Source organism: Periplaneta americana, chromosome 8 (genome assembly GCF_040183065.1).
Source record: "Periplaneta americana isolate PAMFEO1 chromosome 8, P.americana_PAMFEO1_priV1, whole genome shotgun sequence".
Taxonomy (NCBI): Eukaryota; Metazoa; Arthropoda; class Insecta; order Blattodea; family Blattidae; genus Periplaneta; species Periplaneta americana.
Window position 1 is genome coordinate 119,369,667 of NC_091124.1, and position 17,952 is coordinate 119,387,618.

The following is a 17,952-nucleotide window of genomic DNA, read 5'->3' on the forward strand; positions in this document are numbered from 1 at the left end:
TATTTCAGATCTGAGATCCGAAAAGAAACTATATCTCAACACGTAGGGAGGGTTCGTTGGTAACATTCCAGGTAAAAAAAAAATACTCGAAACTCACATAGCAAATAGCCGGAAAGATTCAAGGAAGACGAAAACGCTGAACAAAGGTAAATGATTCGGGACAGCGGAATAACTACAAGTGACAACAAGGTGTGTATATGAGGATTATGTGGAAAATAACTGGACTTAGAAAAATAACTCACGAAAATGAAAGCAGATATAGCCATTGTTACAGAGCCAAAAAAGAAATTGAAGGAAGAAAGCAATTGAAACACCATATAGTATTTTGCTGATGATATGGCGTTGTTGAACATATGCTAAGGGATATGCTACTGGAGCTAAATGACAGCTATGAGCAGTATGGGATGAAGATAAATGCAAACAAGACGAAGACCATGGTTGTCGCAAGAAAAATAAAGAATGTAAACTTGCGAATACTAAATGAGTCAGTAGAGCAAATGAACAGCTTCAAATGCTTGGGGTGTACTATAAGTAGTAACATGATCTGCAGCAAGAAAGTCAAAAGGAAAATAGCAATGGCAAAGGAAGCTTTTAAAAAAGGAACATCTTCTGAGGACCTCTGGAGAAGAACTAAGGAAGAGACTAATGAAGTGCTTTGTGTGGTATTGTATGGGGCAAAAACATGGACATTACGACAAAGTGAAGAGAAACAACTAGAATCATTTGAAATGTGGATATGGAGAAGAATGGAGCATGTGAAATGGACAGACAGAATAAGAAATGAAGCTGTGTTGGAAAGAGTGGGTGAAGAAAGAATGGTGCTGAAACTCGTCAGAAAGAGAAAAAGGAGCTGGTTGGGTCACTGGAAGGAATGGTGAACGGGAGAAGAGTTCGTGGCAAAAGAAGATATCAATTCATGATATTAAGATATGTGGATCATATGCGGAGACTAATGAAAAGGAAGAGAATAGGAAATATTGGAGAATGCTGGGTTTGCAGTGAAAAACCTTCCAATGTATACTGTCAGCTTGGTAGCAAGTGTTGCAACTTTAATAAATTCAGAAACTCATAACAAATGTTCAAATGACTAATGACTGTAGTAAACAAGTCTTCTTGGCAACACAGCCATCTAAGATACAATGGGTGCATCAGTAAAATTGTATCGATAACATCATTCGATTATCAAACAAAATGAATTATTATCTGTTACAGACTTAAGTTGTTGGATTGTACCTCGAACGCGTTGAACGTAAACTTTCATTGTTATGAGTTTCTGAATTGATTACAGTTGCAACACTTGCTACCAAGCTGACAATATCTAACACGTTTGATTATGTTCTTTCATTAATAACTAAAAAACTAATGATTTTCGGACATATGTCGATATGAACTTTTTTTTCTTGTTTTGGTGTGAAGAACATGCCCCCAAGGTTTGTCAAAGTATTTCTGAAACACCATATATATATATATATATATATATATATATATATATATATATATATATATACCGGGTGTTTCAGACCAACCAGATCAGCCTTTTTTCTCGAAAACTATATGATACTGGTTGTTCATAAAACAATTTTCATATAGGTATATAACATATATAAAGAATCGATTGGTGATAGTACCATTTACCGTAACAAACCGGAAGTAGGGATATCTGTGGTCAACTTCGAAACTTCAAATGAGAACATGGGTCATTGAAGGTACCATTGGAAACTGCTTTTAAAAAGAAACAACTTTTACTCAAACTTTTTTTTCTGTTATTGTTTACTCACAAAGCAACAAAAATTGTATCTTCTGAGAAATTCTGTATGTTATTTATGTACGACGCACGTACACTCTCCATAGTAAGTGTTCAAAAAGTACGCCACCCTGTGCTCAAACAATTTTCTGATCACTTCCTAACATCCGTGATTGCACTTCAGCATAGCTGAGAGACCCACAGACTTCTTTAATTGTCTTCTCTAGTTGTTGGAAGCACCTGGTAGACTATGGGAGATAGTCTTTAATTCTCCCCCACAAGAAGACTTACCCGTGACTCAGGATTTCACCATAATACAGTGTTTAGAATTCTGAAAGACAACAAATTTCATTCATACCATATTCATTTTCATTAGGAACTTGGGGAACATGACTTCCAGACTCGTGTTGATTTCTGCAACTGATTTCTAAGCATGGACCGTGATTTCGAGCTCATAATTCTGTGGAATGATGAGGCAACTTTCAAAAGTAATGGTCAGGTGAATCTGTACAATGCCCATTACTGGTCTCCGGTTAATCCACACTGGCTACATGAAGTGGATTGCCAGCACGTGTGGAGCCTTAACACATGGTGTGGCCTTCTTGGACACCGGGTCATAGGACCATACTTTTTTGAGGAGAACTTTAATGGTAGAATGCACGCTTCCTCCGAAACATTATGCACCAGTTGCTTCATGATTTTCTCCTTGCGCTTTGGTTAATGATGTTGCTTCACCACGATAGCTGCATGGCTCACTTTACACGTAGGACTCGATGAGTTATTAACCAGTTGTTTCCCCTACGGTGGATTGGACGAAGAGGACTAGTAGCTTGTCCAGCCCGATCTCCTAACTTCTCTCCAAATGACTTCTTCTTGTGGGAGAGAATTAAAGACATGTTCTACCAGGTGCGTCCAACAACTAGAGAAGACATGAAACAAAGAATTAGAGAAGCCTGTGGGTCTCTAATCTGTGCTGAAGTTCAATCACGGATATTAGGAGGTGATCAGAGCGTTGTTTAGCACAAGAAGTCGTACATTTTGAACACTTGCTATGATAAGTGTACGTACATAAATAACATACAACATTTCTTAGAAGATACAATTTTTGTTGCTTTGTGAGTAAACAATAACAGTTAGAAAAAAAGTTTCAGTAAAAGTTGTTTCTTTTTAAAAGTAGTTTCCATTGGTACCTTCAATGACCCATGTTATCATTTGAAATTTCGAAGTTGACCACATGTACCCCTACTTCCGATTTGTTACAGGAAATGGTACTACCACCAATCGATTCTTTACATATGTTTTGGTTATCAAAAATTTTTTATGAACAACCATTATCACATAGTTTTCGAGAAGGAAGGCTGATACGGGTGGTCTGAAACACCTGATATATTCCACACTTGTGGAGTAAGGGTTAGCGCGTCTGGCCGCGAAACAGGTGGCCCGGATTAGATTCCCGGTCGAGACAAGTTACCTGGTTGAGGTTTTTTCCGGTGTTTTCCCTCAACCCACTATGAGCAAATGCTGGGTAACTATCGGTGCTGGACGCCGGACTCATTTCACCCGAATTATCACCTTCATCTCATTCAGACGTTAAATAAGCTAAAATGTTGATAAAGCGTCGTAAAATAACCTACTAAATAAAATAAAAGATATATTATTGTGCGCACACTGATCGAACTAAAGTTTCCATTTCTCACCTCATCGTCTAAGAAGGCACCTTTTCACTGAATGTTTAATGATATATTTATCAACTTTTGTGCAGTCCATTTATCTTGCGTGATATTTCAAATCAAAACTTCTCCTTAATGTATGTTTCATGAAATCATCGCATGTACAAATTTTGAATTGCAGTATGAATGTCTACGTGATTTTAACAGTAAGTATAGGAGACTTGATCGCTTACCGATATCGCACAAATCCACCACAACATGAATCTAGCTTACTGCGCGTTTAGATTGCAATTCCCGTGTCCAGATAAATAATCACGCTACGCTCTTTATTCGTCGGCTACATCTTGCAGGACATAAATTACGGAAGCACATCACACATATTGTAACAATTGGTAGTAACCGAGTAAGGGTTTCTTTCTGTCAGCACAGACAGTACATTTCACAAAGTATGACAATTTGTTGCCAAAATTCTAACTGAATCAGCGGCTGTGACATATACAGTTGTATTTCAGTTATGGTCACTATAATTCGAATTAACAAAAAGTGGAACATCTGTCATTACCTCCCTTCAATAAGTCTTGTTACAGAAGTTTAGTTTAGATCACATGAATATTGTTATGAAATTAACAAACAATTGTACAATAAAACAGTATTTATATAATGAAAAAATCTACAATAAAACAGTATTACGTAATGGGCAAATAAGTATAATGTGTATTTAGATGTATGTATATTAGCAAGAAATGTTGGCAAAACAGCCTGTGTCAGCATGGCATGGAAAGGATTTACTTAGGTTTGAAACTCCAGTCATATGTCTATTTGTTTGAAGTCTCTATTTACATTCAATAAGTCGGGCTTAGTATCAAATGCATACCTATAAAACAGCTTAACGCGGTGAAGATTAAACAGGTAAGCAAAATATAATTAATGCTCCTGGTACTGAAACTTTTTCTCTCATCATTCCACGGTGAACACATAGGACTAAAATATCTCTGTATATTGGAAGTGAGAAGAAAGATTATGCCACGTTTAGGGATTCGCTTAACTGCTCGTCAGTATGGCAATAATAATAATAATAATAATAATAATAATAATAATAATAATAATAATAATAATAATAATACTTTTCTTGAGCCATTATCATTTCACGTTTCCTATCAGTTTCAATTTTATTTTTTACAAAAGATTGATATGAAGTATTTCATTAATTTAATAAACTGTAATTTACAATATTGTACTTATCTCTCATTTAACAGTTTTCAACTACTGACCAATTTGGTGATTCTTTCATTAACATCCAAGAAAATGTGAAGCGTTAGTCTGTCATACTAAGAAGTTAGTATTCAATTAGAGCATCATAAAATACAATCTATCTGAAACCTGTTCACTAGTTGATTATCACAATTATTTAACCGTTGTTTTAACATTAAAATAAATACAATGATCGAGTTTTAAAAAACTGGGACAAAATGTAATTTTCAAAATAAGTAAATAAACAAATAAATAAATAGTAATAAAAAATATTTTCCTCCCTCAAAATGGGACAGTTCCCATTATTCGCTAAGTAACGTCATCCCAGTTGCCTTACTAAGGACATTGGCAATAATCTAAATAGAAACCTATCCTATGATAGAACATGGAATTCTTCACCATTATGTTTGTAGGAAGGTACTAGTTGTTGGGATATCATCAGTAGGGAGCGGATTCTTGTGCAAATAAATATAGGCCTATGTATATGTTAAGGTCAGTGACGTAAATTGGGAAATGACGTTATTACCCGGATAATAGCATCATTTCCATTACTACTGTTTACTTCTAGCCAATAACGTCAATTGCCGATAATTTATGTAACTAATCAAAGAACTTAGGGCATTCTTGTATACTTCAGATTAAATTAAACTTCCCGGATAATGACGTTATGGCCAGATGTAATTGGGCAATGTTGATAAGTAAAGAAAACAAGCGCATCATCATCTCAAAATATACTATGGATTTCCTTTTATGTTTAACAGAACATTTTAACATTTGTTTTCACAAAACACACTTCTATTACACTTCCTTTTATGATAAACAGTATATTGTAACTCTTCTTGTCATAACACAAACTTCCATGATACTTAGAATTGCATAAAATGTTGAGCGCAATTTTATTTTATTGCTTCTACATTTAGTTTTTCAGTGACACCTCTGATAACCCTATGCTCCTGATATAGTCTACTGTTAGTTACAACCACTTCCCTGAGACTTATTTCCCTACCTTTTGCCCACTCCAAGGCTTCAATAAACAAAAATATTGGGAACACGTGCTTACAGGATTTCATCGAAAATGTTACTAATTAATGGTATAATGTCTACATTGTCGTTGCTTTCTTTCATATTACTCCTGATCACATTATATAATATATAATGTGATCAGGAGTAATATGATATTATCAGATTGGTCATTCCCATGTTACGAAATGGAAACATAAAAAAAGAAAATATCAGAGCCTCTACTGTCGAAAAGGTATTATTTGCTAACGATCGCTAGATTGAAGTGCAGTTCCATACAATTCCATAAAGTCACATATTTAGCAGTCGCTAGATGGCAGCATAGGGAAATTGATAAATTTTGTTGTCTTAGCCATTCGGCCCATCAATCTGTTATATATGAACAGAAATATTACTAACTAGCCGTACCCGTGCGCTCCGCTGCACCCGTTAGAAATAAATATAAACTAATTACATAATTAACATAGGACATTTGATCCAGGGAACATTCGTGTTTGATAGAAGGATAAATCGTTTAATATATTACTTAATTTAAATTGCATCCAAATAATTAAAATGCGATCATTTTGGTCCAGAGACACTCATTTGGTGCAATGACAATTCCTTTAACACGTTTCTTAATTTTTATTACATGCAACCATAGTTTAATGAAGATTGACATCATTTAGATTTAATGTGTATATTTTATTTTACTTGTTATAGTTTTCCATTGAATTATGGTAATAACTTAATTTTAACCCTTGTTTTCTACGTATTCAGTAAATGGCGCTTGGCTCACTATAGTTCTGAACCCTTCAAATAACTTAAATTATATTATATAATATTACATTACATTACATTTTATATTAAATTATATTATATCAGAAGTTACTATAATAACATTATAGCATTATGTCCATCTAGAGAAACTACATTTTCCAATGGTGAAATAATAATTAATTATACAAATCGGTTAATTTAGCTTCCGATATTACTTCATACTTCTTTTTATCCTCTCAGCTTCATACAAACACAGAAACATTCTCTGTAGCTCTCTTTCATAGCTTTCGTTCGATTGTTGCTGTCTAAGGCCCCTTATAGACGAAGTCATTTGTTTTTTAATTCATTACACGGCCTTAGATGACAGTTATTTTAATTTTAAAACTCATTTATCTCCTTAAATATCAGTCCTATCAAAATTTTTCAAGGAATAAAACTTATCGCAAATTATTTTTAAAGAAACTTTTGTCATGTAACATTTTTCACAAAAATCAATAATAAGCGAGATATTTCGATTTATTTAATTCAGGCCCCCTTATAACCCCCCCTTTTAAATAATGTATTTTGAATGTCATATAGCCTAAAATCTAAGTTACAACGAACTTAATTTATATTCCAATTTTCATCGAAATCCGTTCAGCCATTATCGCGTGAAAAGGTAACAAACAGACAGACATACAGACATACAAACAAAAATAAAAAAAGCGATTTTCGGTTTCAGGGTGGTTAATTATATATGTTACGACCAATTATTCTTGGAAAATCGAAAATTGACAGAAAAATTTTGGCTACAGATTTATTATTAGTATAGATGAATGTTACAACTTTGCACTGTCGCAGTTTTCTTTTCCGCTTTCAATTTCTGCATTGTCGTCGCTTTGCTTACTTGCTGCCAACTGCTGGACAACTATTCAGTTCAACTGACGAAAAAGACCATTCATTACAACATTGGCAGTGAAGATTTGGGAAATCACGAAATTATAGGACAATGTTACTTTCATCATCATTGTTACCGACAAATAAGTAAACAGGGAATATATTCTTAATGACCTGTCTTTAACACATTGTTCAACTACACTACAAATAATTGTAAGAACGGAAATGCCCGGTCATTAACTGCAATGCCCTAGATAGCTGGGCAATGATGATAAAAACATCCGTCGTTGGATTAGACAGTTAAAAAAAAGATGGAAGAAGAGCAGGCAGTAACAATTTGGAACAGACGATATTGAATTAACCTCAAAACTTGAACAAGTAGAGTAGAAAATATGACGACAATGAGCTGGAAAAATAAGCAGAAAGTGGACAAGAAAGACGAAAGACTTAAAAGAGAAGATGAAGCTGATTCAGGATGAAAATTACTATGCTTTCTCAACTCACAGAATGGTAGCACATAACAAACATCCTTCCAACCTCTTCAATCCTACTTTATGTAAGAAGCCAGTCTGAAAAGCATAAGCAGTAGAGATGGCCGATATTTCACAAACGGATATTTAGTCACAGGTATTTTTTTGTCACAGATAAACCTGTGACTGATGGCGCGAAATATGTGACAAAATATCGCTATCGAAATCTCCTCCGTATCGAGTACTCTGTGATTGATATTGTCTCCTCTACGTAGTGGGTTTGCGCATGCGCACGGTACAATAACAGCAATAGGGCGGTAATATTTGATTATTTTTTCGTGATATTTTGTTCAATATTATTTTTTGCAAAGTGATGATTTGTTGCGAAGTTATTAGCGGCATTATAATAACATAATCATGAGCCTGACATTTTGTTTTCATAGTTCGTCTGTACATATGTTTTATAAATATTTTATGTATTCCCCGAGATTTTTACATTTTCACATAACTGTGAATTTACATTAACTTATATGTATTTTCCACTCAATTTTTACGCAGTAACAATATTTTTTCAATTATACTTTTAATTACAAAGTGAATAGTTAAAGGAGCCTACAACATTATTTTGATAACTTTATCTGTACCGGTAGGCCTGCTTCTCTCATTTACAGTATGTATGATCCAGTTTTAATGTATAGATCTAACACGAACAGTGCATGATAATATTAAATAAAATAATTAAACTTAAAATAAAATTATTTGTAATAAGTTCATTATCTTGTTTATGGTTATTAACTCTTAGGAAATCGCTCAGTGCTTCCTAACATTGGTACTCGTGTTGGGTGTTATTCCACCCCAGTTAGTAGGTCTAATCAATGTACTAAACTTGATATTTAGAGATATTTGTCTAGATATTGTTAAAATCGTCAACTTTCAAGTAATATAATATAATAATATGGGGTAGATAGCAAAAATGGGCAATTTTATAAATTCCAAAAAGATCTGACATCTGGCAGACACTGCTCCATCAAATCGTTTTCATTGCCCTTGCACACTTTTAAAATAGGCCTACATCTACACATAGACAAGATAATTAATTACATTTGAAAATAAGGGGTATCAAACGTAAATCATGCTAATTCACTCTATGTCACTGAATGTTATGCTCTTCCGAACTTTCGAAGCATTTCTCACAAGCCGACAACAATAGACAAAACTGGCTAATATGGTGAGCAACTTATTTGGCTAAACTAACCTTGACGTAGTTTCCTTCGTACCGTATTCCCCTTGTATACCTTGCATATACGAATCTGTAACAGGCCAGATTTGGTTAGTTTAAACTTTTATTATGCCTAGACATATACAATCAACGACTAAACTAGCGTTGAGGGGGTTCCCTTCTTCGCGTATACATCTTGCATATACGAATCTGTGACAGATTGTTTGGTTAGTTTAGGCTTAGTTATGCCTGCCATATACAATCAACTGCATCTACACAAAAAATCAAATTCAACGATTTTCACTTTCGAAATCACCTAAACTACCTCAACGCTAGTTTAACCCGAGCAACTTTCATCTCCACAAAAAATTCCTTATAAATGCAACGATTTTCATGTCCGAACCGCCGAAACTATTTCAGCGCTAGTTTCACCATCTTATTGTAAATGATGGAGTGATTACACGATTTAAATAATAACACCTTTTTTTACCAGTACTTCTTGTGTAAAATCCTGTCTGAACAACTGTTTTGTTTTGTAATTATTTTCCAATTTTTTTCCGAATACTCATGTTTTGTTAATTTTTATTCTATGACTCAATATTATGTTAATGCACGACTTATCCATTATATTATATACAATAAAAAGGGTCAATTTTTAAACAATTAGGATAATCACATAACCTCAATTTCTCCATATCCAACTACATACAAAAAATTACCGACTGATTCAATATCTAAAATATAACCTCTTGGTACATAAGGTTAACTTTTGACATATTATTGTTCAGTAAGATAAGTAGTTATTTGTTGGCTTTTCCGATATAAATCCTTGTTGTGTGGCGTGTATAGGGAAATTATATTCACATTTCACTGCTCTTAAATATTTCCTGTTAATTTTTATCGGTGTGACAAAATATCGGTGTACTTCATGCATATTGTGCTTACTTACCGATATAAAATATCGGTGCGACAAAATCACTGATAAAAGTCACAGATATTTAATTGCCACAATCACAGTTGTCACAGATAATTGAAAATATCGTTTAAGCTCATTTCTAATAAGCAGAATCCAGATAGTAGTCTGGCCAGTGGGGAGGAGGAGCTAATGTAATACAAGTAAAAAGAGACTGCGAGTATAGTTAGATTTGACAACGAGTTTTATTTTTTATTTTTGCCTGTAGTCCAAAGATAGCAAACCCATTTCATCGACAGTGAAGCGTATCCAATCATTTTCATCTCCTGAATATAGAGAAGTTACTGTTAATCTGCCCGTGCTTCTCTGAACGATCCTGTTTACAAAGTTAAGCCGAAGGTCATATGGACTAATCAGCGTTAAAGTGCTCAGTGTACTTTATCTGACGTCACTTCTCCACATATTTAAACAAATGCGCATAGAAATGGAAGTATTTATGTAAAAATAGATTAATTCTAACTTCGTTATCGTTCAGTCGATTATTTTCAATCTATCTTTGGTTTAGTTATGCTAGAATGTTATTATTTCACCTAACAATTGAGATAGGTCTACATTCCCATTCTGATTTTGTTTTAGTCTATTATCGCTGATACCTTTACTTGCTTGTGTCTGTTCTTTTAGGCATACCCCCATTTTATTTACGCAACATATTGATTACATTTGCAATTTGTACATTCAAAATAAAATAATAACAAGTGACAGCAAGTAAATTAGAGGTAAACACTAAGAATGTTGTTAAAAGTGCGATTAAGTTCAACTTGGGTAACAAACAAACCGCCAACATCCGAATATTTCCTAACATAAAGCTGCTTGCTTAATTTATTAACAGTCAATTTGTTAGTCGGATGAATTTTGATTACAATTCCTTGAAGAGATCTACAGGCAAGCTGCATTTGAACGTAACATTGTGTGATAAAAATCGAAAGAATATCGGCTGTAAAAATGCAGTTTAAATAATCTGACAGCCAGCTGGAACAGTTCCAGTTTTTAGTCCCTCGAGCACGCGTGCTGCCGAGAGGGCGCTGCAAGGTTTAAACTAACTACGGTTGATGAATGATGAATAGAGAGCGGGTTTTTGTGTAAAAATTTAAATTATTCATTTTTATGTGGTAAAAATAGAAGAATATTAAAAAATTAAGCAAACATTTGACTCAAATATTCTTTTATAAAGGAAAAATAATTTGTAGTACACACCAACAATAGCGAAACAGAGTTGCTGGCAGTTTCAGTAGAATTGCAGTCTATAACATATACAATATCCAAATTGTCGAATTTAAATGCATGTCGACTGTCTCCGAAAAATGCCTTATACTGTGAAAATGTACAGTCCCAGAAAAAAAATGGTCTATCTCTTGAAGCTCCTTACAGAGCACTATTCACACCACAACAATTCAACCCATTATTATAATATGAATAATATTACAAGAACAAACTTTTCACAAAGAAGACAGCATGAAATTAATATGAAAATAAGATTAAATGAATGTTTAAATGTCATTATTAAACAAACATGATACAGTACAACAACTCTGATTACAGTACCATTGCTTTGAGCACTGAGCATGCGAGCATTGGACCTGGTATTTAGGAAATTCACGCGGGCCATTTTTTTTGCTTTGGAATTCTACATTCCACGCCACAGGACTCCAGCCTTCCGTATTTAAAGATTGGGAGGTCACTAACACAATCCCGAAGTTTCTTCCTCCTCCACCTGTAGTAACACGCTGGGGTACATGGCTAAATGCTGGAATAGACTATAGGTTTGTTCGCACAGCAAGTTTGTGATGATTTGAGAACTGTTTGCAAACTGTCCCAACTTCACCTAATGCGCATGATCGGCTTGAAAACCATTTTAAAACCATCCATGATTTGAGCTGTACGAACGCATTTCCAAACTGGTTGGAACCACTGCCGTCTTGATACTTATTTGAACTTACGACAGCAGAATCAATTAATTAAAATATTGTGATACGTAGGCTACTTCAGATTGTTGAGAGAGATTCTCTGCTACATGGCGAGTTACACGGAAATAATAAATTCGTGTTATTGTACCTAGGGATAATATGTTGAAAATAAATTTCATTTTAGAGCCTGTCTCTTTCCTCAGTTAATTCCACCAAATCTAACTCATCCGCATTGGATATATATATTCCATATCGTTATCACTATAAGTGTTTGAATTAGACATCTGAAAGAACAATTACAGGCCTAAATTAGCCTAACTTCTATTTTAAAACACTTCCGGAAAATAATTTTGTTACAATTAATCTGGAAACGACTTCAGAATAATACTGCATAAGTACATAACCTATATGTCGTTATTTCATCATTGGTGCAAGATATCTTTTTTATGCACTTATTCATTTATCTACCCATGTACCATCAATAAAAAAACACGTTTTTTTTTAATATTTTCAATTTACACAGTCTTGCTATATAAGTACTTACGCGGTATTCTGAAGTATAGCTTTAGTTTTAATTGACAGTCATTGTACATCCTACATAAGTACACGGTATTCTGAAGTAAAGCGTTAATCTTTATCAAGAGCATACTCATAACCACAAACTGTGGATTTTGTTTTAAAAGTGAACTGAATTAAAAACATTAACTTCGTCTATACTATATATTGGTTTTATAAATTAAATAAAAATAGCTTGACATGACGTATCAAGAGAATTAAATGTTACAGCTATTGAATAAAAAACAATAGTACGCTTATAACTTATGCCGTAAAACTTTCGAATAGTACGCACGCTTATATATAGCATTACCTTCCTGAAAAATGACAATGATACGAAAACAACAGTACTAAAATACAATTGATAATTTATTTAGGGCATATTCATATGGGTTATGTTGTAAATAACATGCAGAAAACAATGGAAAAACTATCTTGATGCGCATGCGTCATCTATTATTTGAGATTGGTTTGCATTTGATTCGCAAATCAATTCTCACTGTCAGGAATTGATTTGAGATCAGTTTGACGTGCTGTACGAACGCGTGACTATTAGTCAGAAACAGTTTGAGTTTGAAGTTTGTGCTGTGCGAACAGTAAAATCCATGTGCGCATGACCGGAACCGTTCAAACCAGTTTGGAACTGCTGTGCGAACAAACCTTATACCAAGCATTTTGCAAGTTTTGTGCCCGCTGTAAATAAATTGGACAGAAACGATGGATCGTCCAATGAAATATTTCAAAAGTTACTGAAAAACTACTGTTTAAAAATGATATGGCGTTCATATCCACAAATCTAACTTTATTGTGCGACACAAAAAAAAAAACTGGAAATGTCTTTACGAAACGGCCGCTTAGGTGCAGGCCAATGAAGAAAGCTGAACTCAGTATCAGGTTCAGCAATAAAAGTGCTGAAAAACAAATTTTAAATAGTTTAAAAACACAGTGGTTATAAAATCGAGTTTTGGAGGGTGAAATTGATGGCGTGTGTTTGTGACATCCCAATCTTGAAATACGGAGGCTGGGATCCTGTGGCGTGTAATGTAGAGTTCCAAAGGAAAAAAAAAATGGCCGCCTGAATTTTCTAAATACCAGGTCCAATGCGCGCATGCTCAGTGATCCAAAGCAATGCTGGCCTACTGCAATCAGAGTAGTTGTACTGTATCGTGTGTGTTTAATAATGATATTTAAACATTAATATTTAATCACATTTTCATAGTAACTTCGTGTTTTCTGCATTAGTTGTGAAATATGTTCCTGTAATACTATTCTAATAATAATAATAATAATAATAATAATAATAATAATAATAATAATAATAGTAATGAGTTGAATTTTTATGATGTGAATCGTGCTCTGTAAGAAGCTTCAAGAGTTAGATCATTTTTTTTTTCTGGCACTGTACATTTTCACAGTATAAGGCATTTTTCAGAGACAGTCGACATGCATTTCAATTTGACAATTTGGGTATATACCGGGTGTTTCAGACCACCCATATTATCCTTTTTTTCTCGAAAAATATATGATACTGGTTTTTCATAAAAAAAATGATCACGAGAACCTATATAAAGAATCTATTGCTGGTAGTACCATTTCCCGTAACAAGCCGGAAGCAGGGGTACCTGTGGTCAACTTCGAAATTTCAATAAGAACATGGGTCATTGAAGATACAATTGAAACTACTTTTAAAAAGAAACAACTTTTACTCAAACTTTTTTTTTCTAACTTTTATTGTTTACTCACAAAGCAACAAAAATGTTATCTGTATGTTTATGTACTCATCATAGTAAGTGTTCAAAATGTACGCCACCCTGTGCTAAACAATATTCTGATCACCTCCTAACAGCCGTGATTGCGCTTCAGCATAGCTGAGAGACCCACAGGTTTCTCTAATTCTTTGTTTCATGTCTTTTTATTGGACACACATGGTAGACCATGTCTTTAATTCTCCCCCACAAGAAGGCTTGCCCGTGACTCAGGATTGCACCATAATAGAATGTTTAGAATTCTGAAAGACAACAAATTGCATTCATACCATATTCCTCTCTATCAGGAACTTAGAGGACATGACTTCCAGACTCGTGTTGATTTCTGCACGTGGTTTCTAAACACGGACCGTGATTTCGAGCTCAGAATTCTGTGGACTGATGAGGCAACTGTCAAAAGTAATGGTTAGATGAATCTCTACAATGTCCATTACGGTCTCCAGTTAATCCACACTGGCTACGTGAAGTGGATTACCAGCATGTTTGGAGCCTCAACACATGTTGCGGGCTCCTCGGACACCGTCATAGGACCATACGTTTTGAAGAGCACTTGAATGGTAGAAGGCACGCTTCCTCCGAAACATTATGCACCAGTTGCTTCATGATGTTCACCTTGCGCTTCGGCTTCACCAGGATGGCTGTGTGGCTCACTTTTGACGTCGAATTCGACGAGTTACTAACCAGTTATTTTCCCTACGGTGGATTGGACGAGGAGGACCAGTAGCTTGGCCATCACAATCTCCTAACTTCTTCTTTTTGGAGAGAATTGAAGACATGTTCTACCAAGTGCATTCAACAACAGCTAAAGAAGACATGAAACAAAGAATTAGAGAAGCCTGTGGGTCTCTCAGCTGCGTTGAAGTGCAATCACGGATGATAGGAGGTGATCAGAACATTATTTAGCACAGGGTGGCGTATATTTTGAACACTTACTATGATGAGGGTACGTACATAAACAACATTTCTCAAAAGATAACATTTTTATTGCTTTGTGAATAAACAATAAAATTTAGGACAAGAAGTTTCAGTAAAAGTTGTTTTTTTTTAAATAGTTTCCAATGGTACCTTCAATGACCCATGTTCTCATTTGAAATTTCGAAGTTGACCACAAGTACCCCTACTTTCGGTTTGTAACGAGAAATGGTACTGTCACCAATCGATTCTTTACATAAGTTTAGTTATCAATTTTTTTTTTGTGAACGAGTATCACACATATTATATATAATATAATACGTTGTTGGTGTGTACTATGAGTTACTTTTCCTATGTAAAAGAAGATTTGAGTCAAATTTTTGCTTAATTTTTTAATATTCTTCTATTTTTACCACATAAAAATAAATAATTTACACTTTTACACACAAAAACCCGCTCTCTATTCATCATTCATCAACCGTAGTTAGTTTAAACCTTGCAGCGCCCTCTCGGCAGCACGCGTGCTCGAGGGACTAAAAACTGGAACTGTTCCAGCTGGCTGTCAGATTATTTAAACTGCATTTTTACAGCCGATATTCTTTCGATTTTTATCACACAATGTTACGTTCAAATGCAGCTTGCCTGTAGATCTCTTCAAGGAATTGTAATCAAAATTCATCCGACTAACAAATTGACTGTTAATAAATTAAGCAAGCAGCTTTATGTTAGGAAATATTCGGATGTTGGCGGTTTGTTTGTTACCCAAGTTGAACTTAATCGCACTTTTAACAACATTCTTAGTGTTTACCTCTAATTTACTTGCTGTCACTTGTTATTATTTTATTTTGAATGTACAAATTGCAAATGTAATCAATATGTTGCGTAAATAAAATGGGGGTATGCCTAAAAGAACAGACACAAGCAAGTAAAGGTATCAGCGATAATAGACTAAAACAAAATCAGAATGGGAATGTAGACCTATCTCAATTGTTAGGTGAAATAATAACATTCTAGCATAACTAAACCAAAGATAGATTGAAAATAATCGACTGAACGATAACGAAGTTAGAATTAATCTATTTTTACATAAATACTTCCATTTCTATGCGCATTTGTTTAAATATGTGGAGAAGTGACGTCAGATAAAGTACACTGAGCACTTTAACGCTGATTAGTCCATATGACCTTCGGCTTAACTTTGTAAACAGGATCGTTCAGAGAAGCACGGGCAGATTAACAGTAGTTTCTCTATATACAGGAGATGAAAATGATTGGATACGCTTCACTGTCGATGAAATGGGTTTGCTATCTTTGGACTACTGGCAAAACAAAAAACAAAAAAACTCGTTGTCAAATCCAACTAAACTTGCACAGTCTCTTTTTACTTGTATTACATTAGCTCCTCCCTACATTCCACTGGCCATATCGTTCCAGACTACAATCTGTACATTTCTTATGCTTTTCAGACTGGTTTCTTACATAAGGTAGGATTGCAGCGGTTGGATACAAGTTATGTGCTACCATTCTGTGAGTTGAGAAAGCGTAGTACTTTTCGTCCTAAACCAGCTTAATCTTCTCTTTCAAAATCTTTCCTCTTGCTTGTCCACCTTTTGCTTGTTTTTCCAGCTCATTGTCGTCATCTCTTATATTCTACTTGTTCAAGTTTTGAGGTTAATTCAATATCGTCTTCTCAAAATTGTTACTGCCATCTCTTCTTTCATCGGTAGCTATAGGAAGACCGTTTCAGAGAGTCTCTTAACTTCATTTGTGCATGCTGACGCTTCTGGAACCTGAAGTTTCAGCGTTCGTCTTTGTATGGAAGTAATAAAAGATAAGTCTGCAATTATCTATGCAAATGGAAATGTGTAGTGTATCAGTACTACTAATAATGTTCTCTGGACAACTCTGCGATGAAGGCATTTGCGAACTGCTATTCTCAGCCTGCTCGTTTTCATTGTCGGACAATATTGTATTTTAACTCCGTGATTCGTAGATTCAGTACAGAAGACAAGAACTTATTTAATAACTTTATTTTCATCATGCCTATGAAATCGTAGTCTTGAACTTCATATACATTCAATTGCGTGACTATGACATTAATAATTTAATAGGCTACACTGAACTCAATTAATAGTGAATAAAAAAACTGAGCATTTCATGAATATGTTTTCTCAGTGGTCCTGCTTAAAAAAATTCGTTACACTAATAGTATTCACCCCCCCACCAGAAACTCTTCCCTCCGTCACCTTGATCAGTACTACACGCTCTGCCCCACTTCAACAATGCCTTCTGGGTCTATCGTGCCAGAATTTTTAGAGTCGCCGTATAGCCAATCGCCTTGTCTCCAAAATTGAAGCATTCATTCTGTCTTCTTGTTTTGCTAAGACTCTGAGACAAATGTCGATAAACGGATCACTGACCTTCACAGTCCTGTATACAAATATTTCAGCATTATATTAAACGTTCTCTTCACAGACACGGTGTCTTGGCTTCCGGTCGCTTTGGTGAGCTTCCAGAGTTACGGTTCAGCACACTGAGTCTTCAGCCCGGAGTAGGTCAATACGATCATTTAACACTGTAACCCACTGCAACCAATCAAACAAACACTGAATCGTCACTCATCCAGCCCTGGATTAGTAATTATCTTCGTTACTAGCTACACAGGGACAAAGACTCGACCCTGCTGCTCTTAAACCTGGCCTCTAATTGTGTTTTGCGCTTTCTCTCCAGAGTTCCAACAGAATTGTACGGAAAGTCGTCAAACAATAGTTCAAAAGTAGCTTGATTCCATTTTATCAACAGAGGAAGTTTCATTTTTATGCTAGGATGTTCT

The 17,952-nt window shown here is 34.8% G+C and overlaps 1 protein-coding gene across 5 annotated transcripts in view; it reads left to right on the forward strand.

The window, feature by feature from the left end:
- Nucleotides 1–17,952, forward strand: part of Ac78C (adenylyl cyclase 78C) — a 665,405-nt gene that overhangs the window by 54,572 nt on the left and 592,881 nt on the right. The gene's annotated exons all lie outside the window — the stretch shown is intronic.